Below are 20,677 nucleotides of genomic sequence, written 5' to 3' on the forward strand. Positions count from 1 at the left end.
TTTAGTTCTCTTTCATTCCTAAATGGAAATGTCATATTCCGGGCCCATTTGGGCATCCGTAAGAGGGATCGTAGTCGTCGGTCCTGAATGTTTCCTTCTTCTCCTGTCCAATAGTAACTCTCATTACTCTCTCTTAAGAGGTCGAATTTAGACTATTTCAGGTCATTGGAATGGTAACTTGTCAAGCTTACAAATGGGGCCTGAATTGCTTAATTCAGAGACCGTTCGATATCCTAAAAGCACGTTGGAACTCTTCGATCATCATTTTTCAAAATGGATTGTTAGTCTTTCCAAATTATGTGATCCAATGAAGACGACTATAACTCCTTCCCTTAATGATGGATTTTGTCAATTTTTGGTCACCTGAATGTCACTTTAGTGCTCTTTCATTCATGACTAGAATCGTCGTATTCCGAGACCATTTAGACATTCGTAAGTGGGATCGATGTTGTCGGTCCTGAAAGTTTCCTTCATCCCCTTGTCCAATAGTAACCCTCATAACTCTCTCTTCAGAGGTCGAATTTAGACAATTTTAGGATATTGGAATGGTAACTTGTCAAGCTTCCAAATGGGACCATAATTGCCTAATTCAGAGACTGTTCGTCATCCCAAAGGCACATCGGAACTCTTTGATCATCATTTTTCAATATGGATTGTTAGTCATTCCAAATTACGCGATCTAACGAAGACACCAATAACTCCATCCTTTGATGTTGGATTGGGTCAATTTTTGGTCATCTAAAGGTTCTTCAGTACTCTTTCATTCCTGTCTAGAATCGTCCTATTTCGAGACAATTTGGGCATCAGTAAGTGGGATCGCAGTCGTTGGACCTGAATGCTTCCTTCATCTCCTTGTCCAATACTAACCGACATAACTCTCTCTTATGAGGTCGAATTTAGACAATTTCAGGACATTGGAATGGTAACTTGTCAAGCTTCCAAATGGGACTAGAATTGCTTAATTCAGAGATCGTTCGAAATCTCAAAAGCACGTTCGAATTCTTTGAATGTCATTTTTCGATATGGATTGTTACACTTTCCAAATTGCATGATCCAATGAAAATACCTATAACTCCATCCTTTGATGTTGAATTGGGTCAATTTTTGGTCATTTGAATGGTACTTTAGTGCTCTTTCGTTCTTGACTAGAATCTTCGTATTCCGAGACCATTTGGGCATCTGTAAGTCAGATCGCAGTTGTTGGTCTTGAATGTTGCCTTTATCTACTTGTCCAATAGTAACCCTCTTAACTAGAATGGTAACTTGTCAAGCTTCCAAATTGGACCATAATTGCCTAGTTAAAAGACCATTCGATATCCCAAAAGCACGTTGGAACTCTTCGAACATCATTTTTCAATATGGATTATTAGACTTTCCAAATTACATGATCCAATGAAGAAGCCTATAACTGCACCCTTTGATGTCGGATTGGGTCAATTTATGGTCATTTGAATGGTACTTTAGTTCTCTTTCATTACTAAATGGAAACGTCGTAGTCTGAGCCCATTTGGGCATCGTAAGAGGGATCGCAGTCGTCGGTCAAGAATGTTTCCTTCATCTCCTATCCAATAGTAACTCGCATAAATCTCTCTTCAGAGGTCGAATTTTCACTATTTCAGGTCATTGGAATGGTAACTTGTCAAGCTTTCAAATGGGACCTGAATTGCTTAATTCAGAGACCGCTCGATATCCCAAAAGCACGTTGGAACTCTTCGATCGTCATTTTTCAAAATGGATTGTTAGTCTTTTCAAATTGCGTGATCTAATGAAGACGACTATAACTTCTTCCCTTGATGTCGGATTTGGTCAATTTTTGGTCACCTGAATGTCACTTTAGTGCTCTTTCATTCATGACTAGAATCGTCGTATTCCGAGACCATTTAGTCATCCGTAAGTGGGATCAATGTCGTCGGTCCTGAATGTTTCCTTCATCCCCTTGTCCAATAGTAACCCTCATAACTCTCTCTTCAGAAGTCGAATTTAGACAATTTCAGGATATTGGAATGGTAACTTGTCAAGCTTCCAAATGGGACCATAATTGCCTAATTCAGAGACCGTTCGTCATCCCAAGGGCACTTTGGAACTCTTCAATCGTCATTTTTCAATATGGATTGTTAATCTTTGTAAATTGCGTGATGCAACAAAGACACCTATAAGTCCATCCTTTGATGTTGGATTAGGTCAATTTTTGGTCATCTGAATGGTACTTTAGTGTTCTTTCATTCCTGATTGGAATCATCGTATTCCGAGACCATTTGGGCATCCGTAAGTGGGATCACTGACGCCGGTCCTGAATGTTTCCTTCATTTTTATGTCCAATAGTAACTCTCATAACTCTCTCTTCAGAGGTCGTATTTAGACTATTTCAGAACATTGGAATGGTAACATGTCAAGCTTCCAAATGGGACCAGAATTGCTTAATTCAGAGACCCTTCCATATCCCAAAAGCATGTTGGAACTCTTCGATCGTCATTTTTCAATATTGATGGCATATACCAAACATATTGGGCACCACATACGATTTGGAAGGTTTTTAATGGTGGGCATGGCCCATATGAGTTTTTCATTTAATGGATTTTTGTATACATGGATAATATTAGTGGCTGAACATGATGGATGGTTCCTTCATCTCCTTTCCAATAGTAACCCTCATAACTCTTTTTGCAGATATACAATTTTAAGGCATTGGAATGGTAACTTGTCAAGCTTCCAAATGGGACCTAAGTTGCTTTAACCATAGATAACTCTTTTTCAATATGGATATGTTTTCAAATTGTGAGATCCAATGAAGAAGCCTATAACTCCATCCTTTGATGTGGATTGGGTCAATTTTTGGTCATTTGAATGGTACTTTAGTTCTCTTTCATTCTAAATGGAATCGGATTCGAGACCATTTGGGCATCGTAAGAGGGATCCATCGGTCAAGAATGTTTCCTTCATCTCCTTCCAATAGTAACCTCATAAATCTCTCTTTGAGGTCGAATTTTCACTATTTGGTCATTGGAATGGTAACTTGTCAAGCTTCCAAATGGGACTAAATTGCCTAATTCGAGACCGTCGATATCCCAAAAGGGGAACTCTTCGATCGTCATTTTTCAAATGGATTGTTATCTTTCCAAATTGCGCGATCTTGAGAGACCTATAACTCCATCCTTTGATGTGGATTGGGTCAATTTTTGGTCATCAATGGTACTTTAGTGCTTTTCATTCATGACTGGAATCTTTTTGAGACCATTTAGTCATCCGTAAGTGGGATCACTGTCGTCGGTCCTGAATGTTTCCTTCATCCCCTTGTCCAATAGTAACCCTCATAACTCTCTCTTCAGAAGTCGAATTTAGACAATTTCAGGATATTGGAATGGTAACTTGTCAAGCTTCCAAATGGGACCATAATTGCCTAATTCAGAGACCGTTCGTCATCCCAAGGGCACTTTGGAACTCTTTAATCATAATTTTTCAATATGGATTGTTAGTCATTCCAAATTACGTGATCCAACGAAGACACCTATAACTCCATCCTTTGATGTTGGATTGGGTCAATTTTTGTTCATCTAAAGGTACTTTAGTACTCTTTCATTCCTGTCTAAAATCATCCTATTTCGAGACAATTTGGGCATCAGTAAGTGGGATCGTAGTCGTTGGACCTGAATGTTTCCTTCATCTCCTTGTCCAATAGTAACCATCATAAATCTCTCTGTAAAGGTCGAATTTAGAGTATTTCAGGTCATTGGAATGGTAAATTGTCAAGCTTCCAAATGGGACCTGAATTGCTTAATTCAGAGACCGTTCGATATTTGAAAAGCACGTTTGAACTCTTCGATCGTCATTTTTCAATATGGACTGTTAATCTTTCCAAATTGCGCGATCTAAGGAAGATACCTACAACTCCATCCTTTAATGTCGGAGTGGGTTGATTTTGATCATCTAAATGGTACTTTAGTGCTCTTTCATTCCTGACTAGAATCATCGTATTCCGAGACCATTAGGGTGTCTGTAAGTGGGATCGCAGTTGTCGGTCCTGAAAGTTTCCTTCATATCCTTGTCCAATAGAAACCCTCATAACTCTCTCTTCAGAGGTCAAATTTTCACTTTTGCAGGTCATTGGAATGGTAACTTGTCAAGCTTCCAAATGGGATTAGAATTGCTTAATTCGAAGACCGTAAGGTATCCCAAAAGCACGTTGGAACTCTTCGATCATCATTTTTCAATATGGATTGTTCATCTTTCTAAATTGGGCAATCCAATGAAGACGCATATAACTCCATTCTTTGATGTTGGATTGGGTCAATTTTTGATCATCTGAATGGTACTTTAGTGATCTTTCATTCCTGACTAGAATCATTGTATTCCGAAACCATTTGGGCATCTGTAAGTCGGATCGCATTCGTCGGACCTGAATGTTTCCTTCATCTCCTTGTCCAACAGTAACCCTCATAACACTCTCTTTAGAGCTCGAATTTAGACTATTTCAAGTCATTGGATTGGTAAACTTGTCAAGCTTCCAAATGGGACCATAATTGCCTAATTCAGATACTGTTTGATATCCCAAAAGCACATTGGAACTCTTCGATTGTCATTTTTCAATATGGATTGTTAATCTTTCCAAATTGTACAATCCTACGAAGACGTCTATAACTCCATCCTTTGATGTCGTATTGGGTCGATTTTTGGTCATCTAAATGGTACTTTAGTGTTCTTTCATTCTTGACTAGAATCGTCATATTCTGAGACCATTTGGGCATCTGTAAGTCGGATCGTAGTCGTCGGTCCTGAATGTTTCCTTCATCTCCTTGTCCAACAGTAACCCTCATAACACTCTCTTTAGAGGTTAAATTTAGACTACTTCAGGTCATTGGAATGGTAACTTGTTAAGCTTCCAAATGGGACAATAATTGCCTAATTTAGAGACCGTTTGATATCCCAAAAGCACGTTGGAACTCTTTGATCGTCATTTTTCAATGTGGATTATTAATCTTTCCAAATTGCGTAATCCTACGAAGATGCATATAACTCCATCCTTTGATGTTAGATTGGGTCAATTTTTGGTCATCTGAATGGTACTTTAGTGCTCTTTCATTCCTGACTGGAATCATCGTATTCTGAGGCCATTTGGGCATCCTTAAGTGGAATCGCAGACGTCGGTCCTGAATGTTTCCTTCATCTACTTGTCCAATAATAACCCTCATAACTCTCTCTTCAGAGGTTGAATTTAGACTATTTCAGGTCATTGGAATGGTAACTTGTCAAACTTCCACACGGGACCTGAATTGCTTAATTCAAAGACCGTTCAATATCCCAAAAGCACGTTGGAACTCTTTGATCATCATTTTCTAATATGGATTGTTTATCTTTTCAAATTGCGCCATCCAACGGAGACGCCTATAACTCCATCCTTTGATGTCGGATTGGGTCAATTCTTGGTCATCTAAAAGGTACTTTAGTGCTCTTTTATTCCTGAATAGAATCGTCGTATTACGAGACCATTTGGGCATCTATAAGTTTGATCGCAGTCATCGGTCCTGAATGTTTCCTTCATCTCCTTGTCCAATAGTAACACTCAAAAAACTCTCTTTAGAGGTCAAATTTAAACTATTGCAGGACATTGGAATGGTAACTTGTCAAGCTTCCAAATGAGACCAGAATTGTTTAATTCCGAGACTGTTCGATATCCCAAAAGCACGTTGGAACTCTTCGATCGTCATTTTTCAATATGGATTGTTAATCTTTCCAAATTGCATGATCCAATGGAGACGCCTATAACTCCATCCTTTGATGTCGAATTGGGTGGATTTTTGGTCATCTGAATGGTACTTTAATGCTCTTTCATTCCTGACTGGAATGGTCGTATTCCGAGACCATTTGGGCATCTGTAAGTGGGATCGCAGTCGTTGGTCGTGAATGTTTTCTTCATCTCCTTGTCCAATAGTAACCCCATAGCTCTCTCTTCAGAGGTAGAATTTTCACTATTTCAGGTCATTGGAATGGTAACTTGTCAAGCTTCTAAATGGGACCTGAATTGCTTAATGCAAAGACCGTTCGATAATCCACAAGCACGTTGGAACTCTTTGATCATCATTTTTCAATATGGCTTGTTAATCTTTCCAAATTGTGCGATCCAATGAAGACACATATAACTCCATCCTTTGATGTCGGATTGGGTCAATTTTTGGTCATCTAAATGGTCCTTTAGTGCTTTTTCATTCATGACTGGAATCGTTGTATTCCGAGACCATTTGGGCATCTGTAAGTCGAATCGCAGTCGTCGGTCCTGAATGTTTCCTTCATCTCCTTATCCAATAGTAACCCTCATAACTCTCTCTTCAGTGGGCGAATTCAGACAATTTCAGGTCATTGGAATGGTAAGTTGTCAACCTTCTAAATGGGACCATAATTGCCTAATTCAGAAACCATTTGATATCCAAAAGCACGTTGGAACTCTTCAATCATCATTTTTCAATAAGGATTGTTAATCTTTCCAAATTGCGTGATCCAACGAAGACGCCTATAAGTCCATCCTTTGATGTCCGATTAGGTTGATTTTGGTCATCTTAATGGAACTTTAGCGCTCTTTCATTCCTGACTAGAATCATCGCATTTCGTGACCATTTGGGCATCTGTAAGTGGGATCGCAATTGTTGGTCCTGAATGTTTCCTTCATCTCCTTGTCCAATAGTAACCCTCATAACTCTCTCTTTAGAGGTAGAATTTAGACTACTTCATGTCATTGGAATGGTAACTTGTCAAGCTTCCAAATGGGACCGTAATTACCAAATTTAGAGACCGTTCAATATCCCAAAAGCACATTGGAACTCTTCGATCGTCATTTTTTAATATGGATTCTAAGTCTTTCCAAATTGTGCCATCCAACAAAGACGCCTATAACTCCATCCTTTGATGTTAGGTTGGGTCAATTTTTGGTCATCTAAATATAACTTTAGTGCTCTTTCATTCCTGACTAGAATCGTTGCATTTCGAGAACATTTGGGCATCCGTAAGTGGGATCGCAATCGTCGATCCTGAATCTTTCCTTCATCTCCTTCTCCAATAGTAACTGTCATACTCTCTCTTAAGAGGTCGAATTTAGACTATTTCAGGACATTGGAATGGTAACTTGTCAAGCTTCCAAATGGGACCAGAATTGCTTAATTCTGAGACTGTTCGATACCCCAAAAGCACGTTGAAACTCTTCGATCGTCATTTTTCAATATTGATTGTTAACTTTCCAAATTGCGCGATCCAATGAAGACGCCTATAACTCCATCCTTTGATGTCGGATTGGGTCGACTTTTGGCATCTGAATGGTACTTTAGTGCTCTTCCAATCCTGACTGGAATTGACATATTTTGAGACCATTTGGGCATCTGTAAGTAAGATCGTAGTCATCGGTCTTGAATGTTTTCTTCATCTCCTTGTCCAATAGTAACCCTCATAACTCTCTCTTTAGTGGTCGAATTTAGACTATTTCAAGACATTGGAATGGTAACTTCTCAATCTTCCAAAAGGGACCAGAATTTTTTAATTCAGAAACCATTCGATATCCTCTAAGCATGTTGGAACCCTTCAATCGTCATTTTTTAATATTGATTCTTAATCTTTCCAAATTGCACTATCAAACGAAGACACCAATAACTCCATCCTTTGATGTCAGATTGGGTCAATTTTTGGTCATCTAAATGATAATTTAGTGCTTTTTCATTCTTGACTAGAATCGTCATATTCCGAGACCATTTGGGCATCTGTAAGTCGGATCACAGTCGTCGGTCCTGAATGTTTCCTTCATCCCCTTTTCCAATAGTAAACCTCATAACTCTCTCTTTAGAGGTTGAATTTAGACTATTTCAGGTCATTGGAATGGTAACTTGTCAAGCTTCCAAATGGGACCATAATTGCCTAATTCAGGCACCATTAGATATCCCAAAAGCAAGTTGGAACTCTTTGATTGTCAATTTTCAATATGGATGGTTAATCTTTCCAAATTGCGCGATCCTACGAAGACGCCTATAACTCCTTCCTTTGATTTCGGATTGGGTCATTTTTTTGGTCATCTAAATGGTACTTTAGTTCTCTTTCATTCCTGACTAGAATTGTCGTATTCCAAGACCATTTGGGCATCTGTAAGTTGGATCACAGTCATCGGTCCTGAATGTTTCCTTCATCTCCATGTCCAATTGTAACCGTCATAACTCTCTCTTTAGAGGTCGAATTTGGACTATTTCAGGTCATTGGAATGGTAACTTGTCAAGCTTCCATATGGGACCATAATTGCCTAATTTAGAGACCGTTTGATATCCTAAAAGCACGTTGGAACTCTTCGATTGTCATTTTTCAATATGGATTGTTAATCTTTCCAAATTGCGTCATCCTACGAAGACGCCTATAACTCCAACCTTTGATGTCGGATTGGGTCGATTTTTGGTCATCTGAATGGTACTTTAGTGCTCTTTCATTCTGAACTAGAATCATCGTATTCTGAGACCATTTGGGAATCCATAAATGGGATCACAGATGTCGGTCCTAAATGTTTCGTTCATCTACTTGTCCAATAGTAACTCCCATAACTCTCTCTTCAGAGGTCGAATTTAGACTATTTCAGGTCATTGGAATGGTAACTTGCCAAGCTTCCAAATGGGACCTGAATTGCTTAATTCAGAGACCGTTCGATATCCCAAAATCACATTGGAACTCTTCGATCATCATTTTTCAAAATGCATTGTTCCTCTTTCCAAATTGCATGATCCAATGAAGACGACTATAACTCCTTCCCTTGATGTCGGATTGGGTCAATTTTTGGTCACATAATGTCACTTTAGTACTCTTTCATTCCTGACTAGAATCGTCATATTTTGAGACCATTTGGGCATCTGCAAGTGGGATCATTGTAATCGGTCTTGAAAGTTTCCTTCATCTCCTTGTCCAATAGTTACCCTCCTACCCTTTCCTTAGACGTTGAAGTTAGACTATTTCAGTACATTCGAATGGTAACTTGTCAAGCTTCCAAATGGGACCAGAATAGCTTAATTCTGAGACCGTTTGATATCCCAAAAGCACCTTGGAACTCTTCGATTGTCATTTTTCAATATGGATTGTTAATCTTTCCAAATTACGTGATCCAATGAAGACGCCTATAACTCCATCCTTTGATGTCGGATTAGGTCAATTTTTGGTCATCTGAATGGTACTTTAGTGCTCTTTCATTCCTGACTAGAATTGTCGTATTCTGAGACCATTTGGGCATTTGTAAGTCGGACCGCAGTCGTAGGTCCTGAATGTTTCCTTGAACTCCTTGTCCAGTACTAACCCTCATAACTCTTTGTGTAGAGGTCGAATTTTGACAATTTCTGGTCATTGGTATGGTAACTTGTCAAGCTTCAAAATGGGACCATAATAGCCTAATTCAGACACCATTTGATATCCTAAACGCACGTTGGAAATCTTCGATCGTCATTTTTCAATATGGATTGTTAATCTTTCCTAATTGCGCGATCCTACGAAGACGCCTATAACTCCAACCACTGATGTCGGATTGGGTCAATTTTTGGTCATCTGAATGGAACTTTCGTGCTCTTTCATTCCTGACTAGAATCGTCGTATTCCGAAACTATTTGGGCATTTATAAATCCCATTGCAGTCGTCAGTCCTGAATGTTTCCTTCATCTCCTTGTCCAATAGTAACCCCCATAACTCTCTCTTTAGAGGTCGAATTTAGACAATTTCAAGTCATTCGAATGGTAACTTGTCAAGCTTCTAAATAAGACCATAATTGCCTAATTCAAATACCGTTTGATATTCCAAAAGCACGTTGGAACTCTTCGATCGTCATTTTCTAATATGGATTGTTAATTTTTCTAAATTGCGCCATCCTACGAAGGCGCCTATAACTCCATCATTTGATGTCGAATTGGGTCTATTTTTGGTCATCTGAAGGTATATTAGTGCTCTTTCATTCCTGGCTGGAATCATCATATTTCGTGACCATCTAGGCATCCGTAAGTGGGATCGCAGACGTCGGTCCTGAATGTTTCCTTCATTTCCTTTCCAATAATAACCCTCATAACTCTCTCTTCAGATGTCGAATTTATTCTATTTCAGGTCAATGAAATGGTAACGTGCCAAGCTTCCAAATGGGACCATAATTGCCTAATTCAGAGACCATTCAATATCCCAAGAGCATGTTGGAACTCTTCGAACGTCATTTATCCATATGGATTGTTAGTCTTTCCAAATTGCACCATCTAACGAAGATGCCTATAACTCCATCCTTTGATGTCAGATTGGGTTAATTTTTGGTCATCTGTATAGTACTTTAGTTCTCTTGCATTCCTAAATAGAATTGTTGTATTCCAGACCCATTTGGGCATCCGTAAGTGGGATCACAGTCGTCGGTCCTGAATGTTTCCGTCGTCTCCTTGTCCAATGGTAACTCTCATAACTCTCTCTTCACAGGTCAAATTTAGACTATTTCAGGTCATTTGCATGGTAACTTGTCAAGTATCCAAATGGGACCTGAATTACTTAATTCAGAGACCGTTCTATATCCCAAAAGCACGTTGGAACTCTTCGATCGTCATTTTCCAATATGGATTGTCAGTCCTTCCAAATTGTGCGATCAACGGAGATGCCTATAACTACATCCTTTGATGTCGGATTAGGTCAATTCTTGGTCATCTGAATGGTACTTTAGTGCTCTTTTATTCCTGAATAGAACCCGCATATTACGTGACCATTTAGGCATCTATAAGTTAGATCGCAGTCCGTCCTAAATGTTTCCTTCATCTCCTTGTCCAATAGTAACACTCAAAACACACTCTTCAGAGGTCAAATTTAGACTATTTCAGGACATTAGAATGATAACTTGTCAAGCTTACAAATGGGATAAAAATTGCTTACTTCCGTGACCGTTTGATATCCCAAAAGCATGTTGGAACTCTTCGATTGACATTTTTATGTATTGATTGTTAATCTTTTCAAATTGCGCGATCCAATGAAGACGCCTATAACTCCATCCTTTGATGTCAGATTGGGTCAATTTTGGTCATCTGAATGGTACTTTAGTGCTCTTTCATTCCAGACTGGAATCGTCGTATTCCGAGACGATTTGGGTGTCTGTAAGTGGGATCGCAGTCGTCAGTCCTGAATGTTTCCTACATCTCTTGTCCAACAGTAACCCTCATAACTCTCTCCTCCAAGGTCAAATTTTCACTATTTCAGGTCATTGGAATTGTAACTTGTCAAGCTTCCAAATTGGACCTGAATTGCTTATTTCAGAGACCGTTCGATATCCCAAAAGCACATTGGAACTCTTTGATCATCATTTTTCAATATGAATTGTTAATCTTTCCAAATTGTGAGATCCAACGAAGACGCATATAACTCCATCCTTTGATGTCGGATTGGGTCGATTTTGGTCATTTGAATGGTACTTTAGTGCTCTTTCATTCCAGACAGGAATCGTCGTATTCCAAGACCATTTAGGCATCTGTAAGTGGGATCACAGTCGTCGGCTCTGAATGTTTCCTTCATCTCCTTGTCCAACAATAACCCTCATAACTCTCTCTTCAGAGGTCGAATTAGGACTATTTCAGGACATTGGAATGGTAACTTGTCAAGCTTCAAAATGGGATCAGAATTGCTTAATTCTGAGACCGTTTGATATCCGAAAAGCATGTTGGAACTCATCGATCGTCATTTTTCAATATTGATTGTTAATCTTTCCAAATTGCGCGATCCAATGAAGATGCCTATAACTCCATCCTTTGATGTCGGATTGGGTCAATTTTGGTCATCTGAATGGTACTTTAGTGCTCTTTCATTCCTGACTAGAATCGTCGTATTCCGAGACCATTTGGGCATTTGTAAGTGGGATCGCAGTCGTTGGTCCAGAATGTTTCCTTCATCTCCTTGTCCAATAGTAACCCTCATAACGCTCTCTTCAGAGGTCGAGTTTTCACTATTGCAAGTCATTGGAATGGTAACTTATCAAACTTCCAAATGGGATAAGAATTCCTTAATTCTGAGACCGTTAGATATCCCAAAAGCATGTTGGAACTCTTTGATCGTCATTTTTCAATATGGATTGTTAATCTTTCTAAAGTGCGCGATCCAATGAAGATGTCTATAACTCCATCCTTTGATGTTAGAACGGGTCGATTTTTGGTCATCTGAATGGAACTTTAGTGCTCTTTCATTCCTGACTAGAATCGTCGTATTCCGAGACCATTCGGTCATCTGTATGTCGGATCGCAGTAGTCGGTCCAAAATGTTTTCTTCATCTCCTTGTCCAATACTAACCCTCATAACTCTCTTTAAAAGTTCGAATTTAGACTATTTTAGGTTATTGGAATGGTAACTTGTCAAGCTTCCAAATTGGATCATAATTGCCTAATTCAAAGAGCATTTTATATCCCAAAAGCGCATTGGAACTCTTCAATCGTCTTTTTTCAATATGGATTTTTAATCTTTCCAAATTGTGCGATCCTACAAAGATGCCTAAAACTCCATCCTTTAATGTCAGATTGGGTCAATTTTTGGTCATTTGAATGGTACTTTAGTGCTCTTTCATTACTGATTAGAATCATCGTATTCCGAGACCATTTGGGCATCCGCAAGTGCGATCGTAGTCGTCGGTCCTAAATGTGTCCTTCATCTCCTAGTCCAATAGTAACCCTCATAACTCTCTCTTCAAAGGTCGAATTTAGACTATTTCAGGACAATGGAATTATAACTTGTCAAGCTTCCAAATGGGACTATAATTGCCTAATTCAGAGACCGTTCGATATTCCAAAAGCACATTGGAACTCTTCAATCGTCATTTTTCAATATGGATTGTTAGACTTTCTAAATTGTGCCATCCTACAAAGACGCCTATAACTCCATCCTTTATTGTCGGATTGGGTCAATTTTTAGTCATCTAAATGGTAGTTTAGTGCTCTTTCATTCCTGACTGGAATCATCATATAGCAAGATCATTTGGGCATCCGTAAGTGGGATCACAGACGTTGGTCCTGAATGTTTCTTTCATGTCCTTGTTAATAAGTAACCCTCACAACTCTCTCTTTATAGGTCAAATTTAGACTATTTCAGGTCATTGGAATGGTAACTTGTCAAGCTTCTAAATGGGACCATGATTGCCTAACTTAGAGACCGTTCAACATCCCACAAGTACATTGGAACTCTTCGATCGTCATTATTCAATACGGACTGTTAGTCTTTCCAAATTGCACGATCCAACGAAGACACCTATAACTCCATCCTTTGATGTCTAATTGGGTCTATTATTGGTCATCTGAAAGGTACTTTAGTGCTCTTTCATTCCTGACAAGAATCATTGTATACCGAGACCATTTGGGCATCCGTAAGTGGGATCACAGACGTCGGTCTTGAATGTTTCCATCATTTCCTTGTCAATAAGTAACCCTCATAACTCTCTCTTCAGAGGTCAAATTTAGACTATTTCAGGACATTGGAATGGTAACTTGTCAACCTTCCAAATGGTACTAGAATTGCCTCATTCCCAGAGCGTTCGATATCCCAAAAGCACGTTGGAACTCTTCGATTGTCATTTTTCAATATTGATTGTTAATCTTTCCAAATTGCATGATCCAATGAAGATGCCAACAACTCCATCCTTTGATGTCAAATTGGGTCGATTTTGGTCATCTGAATGGTACTTTAGTGCTCTTTCATTCCTGACTAGAATCGTCATATTCCGAGACCATTTGGGCATTTGTAAGTCGGATTGCAGTCGTAGGTCCTAAATGTTTTCTTGATCTCCTTGTCTAATAGTAACCCTCATAACTCTCTCTTTAGAAGTCGAATTTAGACTATTTCAGGTCATTGGAATGGTAACTTGTCAAGCTTCCAAATGGGACCATAATTGCCTAATTCAGACACCTTTTGATTTCCCAAAAGCACGTTGGAACTCTTCGATCATCATTTTTCAATATGGATTGCTAATCTTTCCTAATTGCGCGATCCTACGAAGATGCCTATAACTCCAACCTCTGATGTTGGATTGGGTTAATTTTTGGTCATCTGAATGGAACTTTAGTGCTCTTTCATTCCTGACTAGAATTGTCGCATTCCGAGACCATTTGGGCATTTGTAAGTCGGATTGCAGTCGCCGGTCCTGAATGTTTCCTTCATCTCCTTGTCCAATATAACCCCTATAACTCTCTCTTTAGAGGTCGAATTTAGACTATTTCATGTCATTGGAATGGTAACTTGTCAAGCTTCTAAATAAGACCATAATTACCTAATTCAGATACCATTTGATATCCCAGAAGCACGTTGGAACTCTTCAATCGTCATTTTTCAAAATAGATTGTTAATCTTTCCAAATTGCGCCATCCTACGAAGATGCCTATAACTCCATCATTTGATGTCGAATTTGGTCTATTTTTGGTCATCTGAATTGTACAATAGTGCTCTTTCCTTCTTGACAGGAATCATCGTATTCCATGACTATTTGGGCATTCGTAAGTGGGATCGCAGACGTCGGTCCTGAATGTTCCTTCATCTCCTTGTCCAATAGAAACCCTCATAACTCTCTCTTCAGAGGTCGATTTATTCTATTTCAGGTCAATGAAATGGTAACATGTCAAGCTTCCAAATGGGACCATAATTGCCTAATTCAGAGACCATTCGATATCCCAAGAGCACGTTGGAACTCTTCGAACGTCATTTTTCCATATGGATTGTTAGTCTTTCCAAATTGCACCATCCAACGATGATGCCTATAACTCCATCCTTTGATGTCAAATTGGGTTAATTTTTGGTCATCTGTATGGTACTTTAGTTCTCTTTCATTCCTAAATAGAATCGTCGTATTCCGGGCCCATTTGGGCATCCGAAAGTGGGATCACAGTCGTCGGTCCTAAATGTTTCTGTCATCTCCTTGTCTAATAGTAACTCTCATAACTCTCTCTTCAGAGGTCAAATTTAGAATATTTCAGGTTATTGGAATGGTAACTTGTCAAGCTTCCAAATGGGACCTGAATTACTTAATTTAGAGACCGTTCGATATCCCAAAAGTGCATTGGAACTCTTCGATCATCATTTTTCAATATTGATTCTTAATCTTTCCAAATTGTGAATTCCAATGAAGATGCTTACAACTCCATCCTTTGATGTCAGATTGGATCGATTTTGGTCATCTGAATGGTACTTTAGTGCTCTTTCATTCCTGATTGGAATCATCGCATTCCGAGACCATTTAGGCATCTGTAAGCAAGATCGCAGTCGTCAGTCCTGAATGTTTCCTTCATCTCCTTGTCCAATAGTAACCCTCGTAACTCTCTCTTCAGAGGTTGAATTTTCACTATTTCAGGTCAATGGAATGGTAACTGGTCAAGCTTCCAAATGGGATCAAAATTGCTTAATTCAGAGACCATTAGATATCCCAAAAGCATGTTGAAATTCTTTGATCATCATTTTTCAATATGGGTTGTTAATCTTTCTAAATTGCACGATCGAACAAAGATGCCTATAACTCCATCCTTGGATGTTGGATTGGGTCGAATTTTGGCCATCTGAATGGTACTTTAGTGCTCTTTCATTCCTAATGAGAATTGTCATATTCCGAGACCATTTGGGCATCTGTAAGTCGGATCGCAGTCGTCGGTTCGGAATGTTTCCTTAATCTCCTAGTCCAATAATAACCCTCATAACTCTCTCTTCAGAGGTCAAATATAGACTATTTCAAGTCATTGGAATGTTAGCTTGTCAAGCTTCTTTATTGGACCATAGTTGCCTAATTCAGAGACCATTTGATATCCCAAAAGCACGTAAGAGCTCTTCGATCGTCATTTTTCAATATGGATTGTTAATCTTTCCAAATTGTGCGTTCTAATGAAGACGCCTATAACTCCATCCTTTAATGTCAGATTGGGTCGATTTTGGGTTATCTGAATGGTACTTTAATGCTTATTCATTCCTGACTGGAATCGTCATATTCCGAGACCATTTGGGCATCCGCAAGTGGGATCGCAGTCGTCGGTCCTAAATGTGTCCTTCATCTCCTAGTCCACTATTAACCCTCACAACTCTCTATTCAGAGGTTGAATTTAGACTATTTTAGGACATTGGAATGGTAACTTGTCAAGCTTCCAAATGGGACCATAATTGGCTAATTCAAAGACAGTTCGATATCCCAAAAGCACGTTGGAACTCTTTGATCATCATTTTTCAATATGGATTGTTAATCTTTTCAAATTGTGTGATCCAATGAAGATGCCTATAACTCCATCCTTTGATGTCGGATTGGGTCGATTTTGGTCATCTGAATGGTACTATAGTGCTCTTTCATTCCTGACTGGAATCATCGTATTCCGAGACCATTTGGGCATCTGTAAGTGGGTTCGCAGTCGTCGGTCCTGAATCTTTCCTTCATCTCCTCGTCCAATAGTAACCCTCATAACTTTCTCTTCAAAGGTCAAATTTTCAGTATTGAAGGTCATTGGAATGGTAACTTGTCAAGCTTCCAAATGGGACTAGAATTGCTCAATTCAGAGACCGTTAGTTATCCCAAAAGCACGTTGGAACTCTATGATCGTCATTTTTCAATATGGATTGTTAATCCTCCTAATTTGCGCGATCCAGCGAAGATGCATATAACTCCATCCTTTGATGTCGGATTGAGTCGATTTTTCGTCATCTGAATGACACCTTAGTTCTCTTTCATTCCTGACTAGAATCATAGTATTCCGAGACCATTTGAGCATCTGTAAGTCGGATCACAGTCATCAGTCCTGAATGTTTCCTTCATCTCCTTGTCCAATAGTAACCCTCATAACTCTCTCTCTAGAGGTCGAACTTAGACTATTTCAGGTGATTGGAATGAAAACTTGTCAAGCTTCCAAATTGGACCATAATTGCCTAATTCGGAGACCATTTGATATCCTAAAAGCACATTGGAGCTCTTCGATCATCATTTTTCAATATGGACTGTTAATCTTTCCAAATTGCACGATCTTACGAAGATGCTTATAACTTCAACGTTTGATGTCGGATTGGGTCCATTTTTGGTCATCTGAATGGTACTTTAGTGCTCTTTCATTCCTAAAAAGAATCATCATATTCTGAGACCATTTGGGCATCTATAAGTCAGATCACATTCGTCGGTCCCGAATGTTTCCTTCATCTCCCTGTCCAATAGTAACCCTCATAACTCTCTGTTTAGAGGTTGAATTTTGACTATTTCAGGACATTAGAATGGTAACTTGTCAAACTTCCAAATGGGATCATAATTGCCTAATTTGGAGACCGTTTAATATCCCAAAAGCACGTTGGAACTCTTCGATCGTCATTTCTCAATATGGATTGTTAATCTTTCCAAATTGCACCATCATATGAAGAAGCTTATAACTCCATCCTTTAATGTCGAATTAGGTCACTTTTTGGTCATCTGAATGGTACTTTAATGCTCTTTCATTCCTGACTAGAATCATTGTATTCTGAGACCATTTGGGCATCTATAAGTTGGATCACAGTCGTTGGTCCTAAATGTTTCTTTCATCTCCTTGTCCAATAGTAACTCTCATAACTCTCTCTTCAAAGGTCGAATTTAGATTATTTCAGGTCATTGGAATGGTAACTTGTCAAGCTACCAAATGGGACCTGAATTACTTAACTCAGAGACCGTTCGATATCCCAAAAGCACGTTAGAACTCTTCGATCGTCATTTTTCAATATGAATTGTTAGTCTTTCAAAATTGCGTGATCCAATGGAGACACCAATAACTCTATCCTTTGATATCAGATAGGGTCAATTTTTGGTCATCTAAAAGGTACTTTAGTGCTCTTTCATTCCTGAATAGAATTTTCGTATTACGAGACCATTTGGGCATCTATAAGTTAGATCGCAGTTGTCGGTCCTGAATGTTCCCTTCATATCCTTGTCCAATAGTAAACCTCATAACTCTCTCTTCAGAGGTCGAATTTAGACAATTTCAGGTCATTGGAATGGTAACTTGTCGAGCTTCCAAATGAGACCATAATTGCCTAATTCATAGACCGTTTGATATCCCAGAAGCACGTTGGAACTCTTCAATCATCATTTTTTAATATGGATTGTTAATCTTTCCAAATTGCGTGATCTAACGAAGACTCCTATAACTCTATCCTTTGATGTTGGATTGGGTCAATTTTTAGTCATTTAAATGGTACTTTAGTGCTCTTTTATTCCTAACTAGAATCGTCGTATTCCGAGACCATTTGGGCATCCGTAAGTGGGATCACAGTCGTCGGTCCTGAATGTTTCCTTCATCACCTTGTCCAATAGTAACCATCAAAACTCTCTTATGAGGTCGAATTTAGAATATTTTAGGACATTGGAATGCTAACTTATTAAGCTTCCAAATGAGACCAGAAAATCTTAATTCAGAGATCGTTCAATATCCCAAAAGCAAGTTGGAACTCTTCGATTGTCATTTTTCAATATGGATTGTTAATCTTTCCAAATTGCACGATCCAACAAAGATGCCTATAACTCCATCCTTTAATGTCGGATTGGGTCGACTTTTGGTCATTTAAATAGTAATTTAGTGCTCTTTCATTCCTGACTCGAATCATCGTATTCCGAGACCATTTAGGCATCCGTAAGTGGGATCGCAATCGTCGGTCCAAAATATTTTTATCCTCTCCTTGTCCAACAGTAACCCTCATAACTCTCTCTTCAGAGGTCGAATTTAGACTATTTCAGGACATTGGAATGGTAACTTGTCAAGCTTCCAAATGGGACCATAATTGCCTAGTTCAGAGATCGTTCGATATCTCAAAAGCACATTGGAACTCTTCAATGGTCATTTTTCAATATGGGTTGTTAGTCTTTCGAAATTGCGTGATCCAATGAAGACACCTATAACTCCATCCTTTGATGTCAGATTGGGTCAAGTTTTGGTCATCTGAATTGTAATTTAGTGCTTTTTCATTCCTGACAAGAATCGTCACATTCTGAGACCATTTTTGCATCCTTAAGTAGGATCGCAGTCGTCGGTCCTGAATGTTTCATTCATCTCCTTGTCCAATAGTAGCCCTCATAACTCTCTCTTCACAGGTCGAATTTAGACTATTTCAGGTCATTAGAATGGTAACTTGTCAAGCTTCCAAATGGGACCATGTCTACCTAATTTAGAGACTGTTCGTTATCATAAAAGCACATTGGAACTCTTCAATCATCATTTTTCAATATGGATTGTTGGTCTTTCAAAATTGCGCGATCTAACGAAAACGCCTATAACTCCATCCTTAGATGTCGGATTGGGTCGAGTTTTAGTCATTTGAATGGTACTTTAGTGCTCTTTCATTCCTGACTAGAATCGTCATATTCCGAGACCATTTGGGCATCTGTAAGTAGGATCGCAATCGTCGGTCCTGAATGTTTCCTTCATCGCCTTGTCCAATCATAACCCTCAAAGCTCTCTCTTCTAAGGACGAATTTAGACTATTTCAGGTCATTTGAATTGTAACTTATCAAGCTTCCAAATGGGACCTGAATTACTTAATTCAGAGACCGTTCAATATCCCAAAAGCACGTTGGAACTCTTCGATTGTCATTTTTCAATATAGATTGTTATTCTTTCCAAATTACGGGATCTAACGGAGACGCCTATAGCTCCATCCTTTGATGTTGGATTGGGGCAATTTTTGGTCATATGAAAGGTACTTTTCTGCTCTTTCATTCCTTACTAGAATCACCGTATTCCGAGACCATTTGGGCATCAATAAGTCGAATCGAAGTCGTTGGTCCTAAATGTTTCTTTCATCTCCTTATCCAATAGTAACCTCATAACTCTCTCTTCAGAGGTCAAATTTTGACTATTTCAGGACATTGGAATGGTAACTTGTCAACCTTCCAAATGGAATGAGAATTGCTTAATTTAACGACCGTTCGATATCCCAAAAGCACGTTGGAACTCTTCGATCATCATTTATCAATATGGATTGTTAATCTTTCCAAATTGCGCAATCCAACAAAGATGCTTATAACTCTAACCTTTGAAGTCGGATTGGGTCGATTTTGGTCATCTGAATGGTACATTAGTGCTCATTCATTCCTGACTAGAATCGTTGTATTCCAAGACCATTTCAGCATCCGTAAGTGGGATCACCGTCGTCGGTCCTTAATATTTTTATCATCTCCTTGTCCAATAGTAACCCTCATAACTCTCTCTTTAGAGGTCAAACTTAGACTATTTCATGTCATTGGAATGTTAACTTGTCAAGCTTCTAAATGCGACTATAATTACTTAATTCGGAGATCATTGGATATCCCAAAAGCACGTTGGAACTCTTCGATCGTTATTTTTCAATATGGATTGTTAATCTTTCCAAATTGCGAGATCTAACGAAGATGCCTATAACTCCATCCTTTAATGTCAAATTCGGTCAATTTCGGTCATCTAAATGGTACTTTAGTGCTCTTTCACTCCTGATTGGAATCATTATATTCCGAGACCATTTGGGCATCCGTAAGTAGGATCACAGTCGTCGGTCCTGAATGTTTCCTTCATCTCCATGTCGAATAGTAACCCTCATAATCTCTCTTTAGAGGTTGAATTTAGACAATTCTAGGACATTGGAATGGTAACTTGTCTTGCTTCCAAATGATACCAGAACTGCTTAATTCAAAGACCGTTCGATATCCCAAAAGCAAGTTGGAACTCTTTAATCGTAATTTTTC

This window comes from Magnolia sinica, chromosome 17, assembly GCF_029962835.1.
Source record: "Magnolia sinica isolate HGM2019 chromosome 17, MsV1, whole genome shotgun sequence".
Taxonomy (NCBI): domain Eukaryota; kingdom Viridiplantae; phylum Streptophyta; class Magnoliopsida; order Magnoliales; family Magnoliaceae; genus Magnolia; species Magnolia sinica.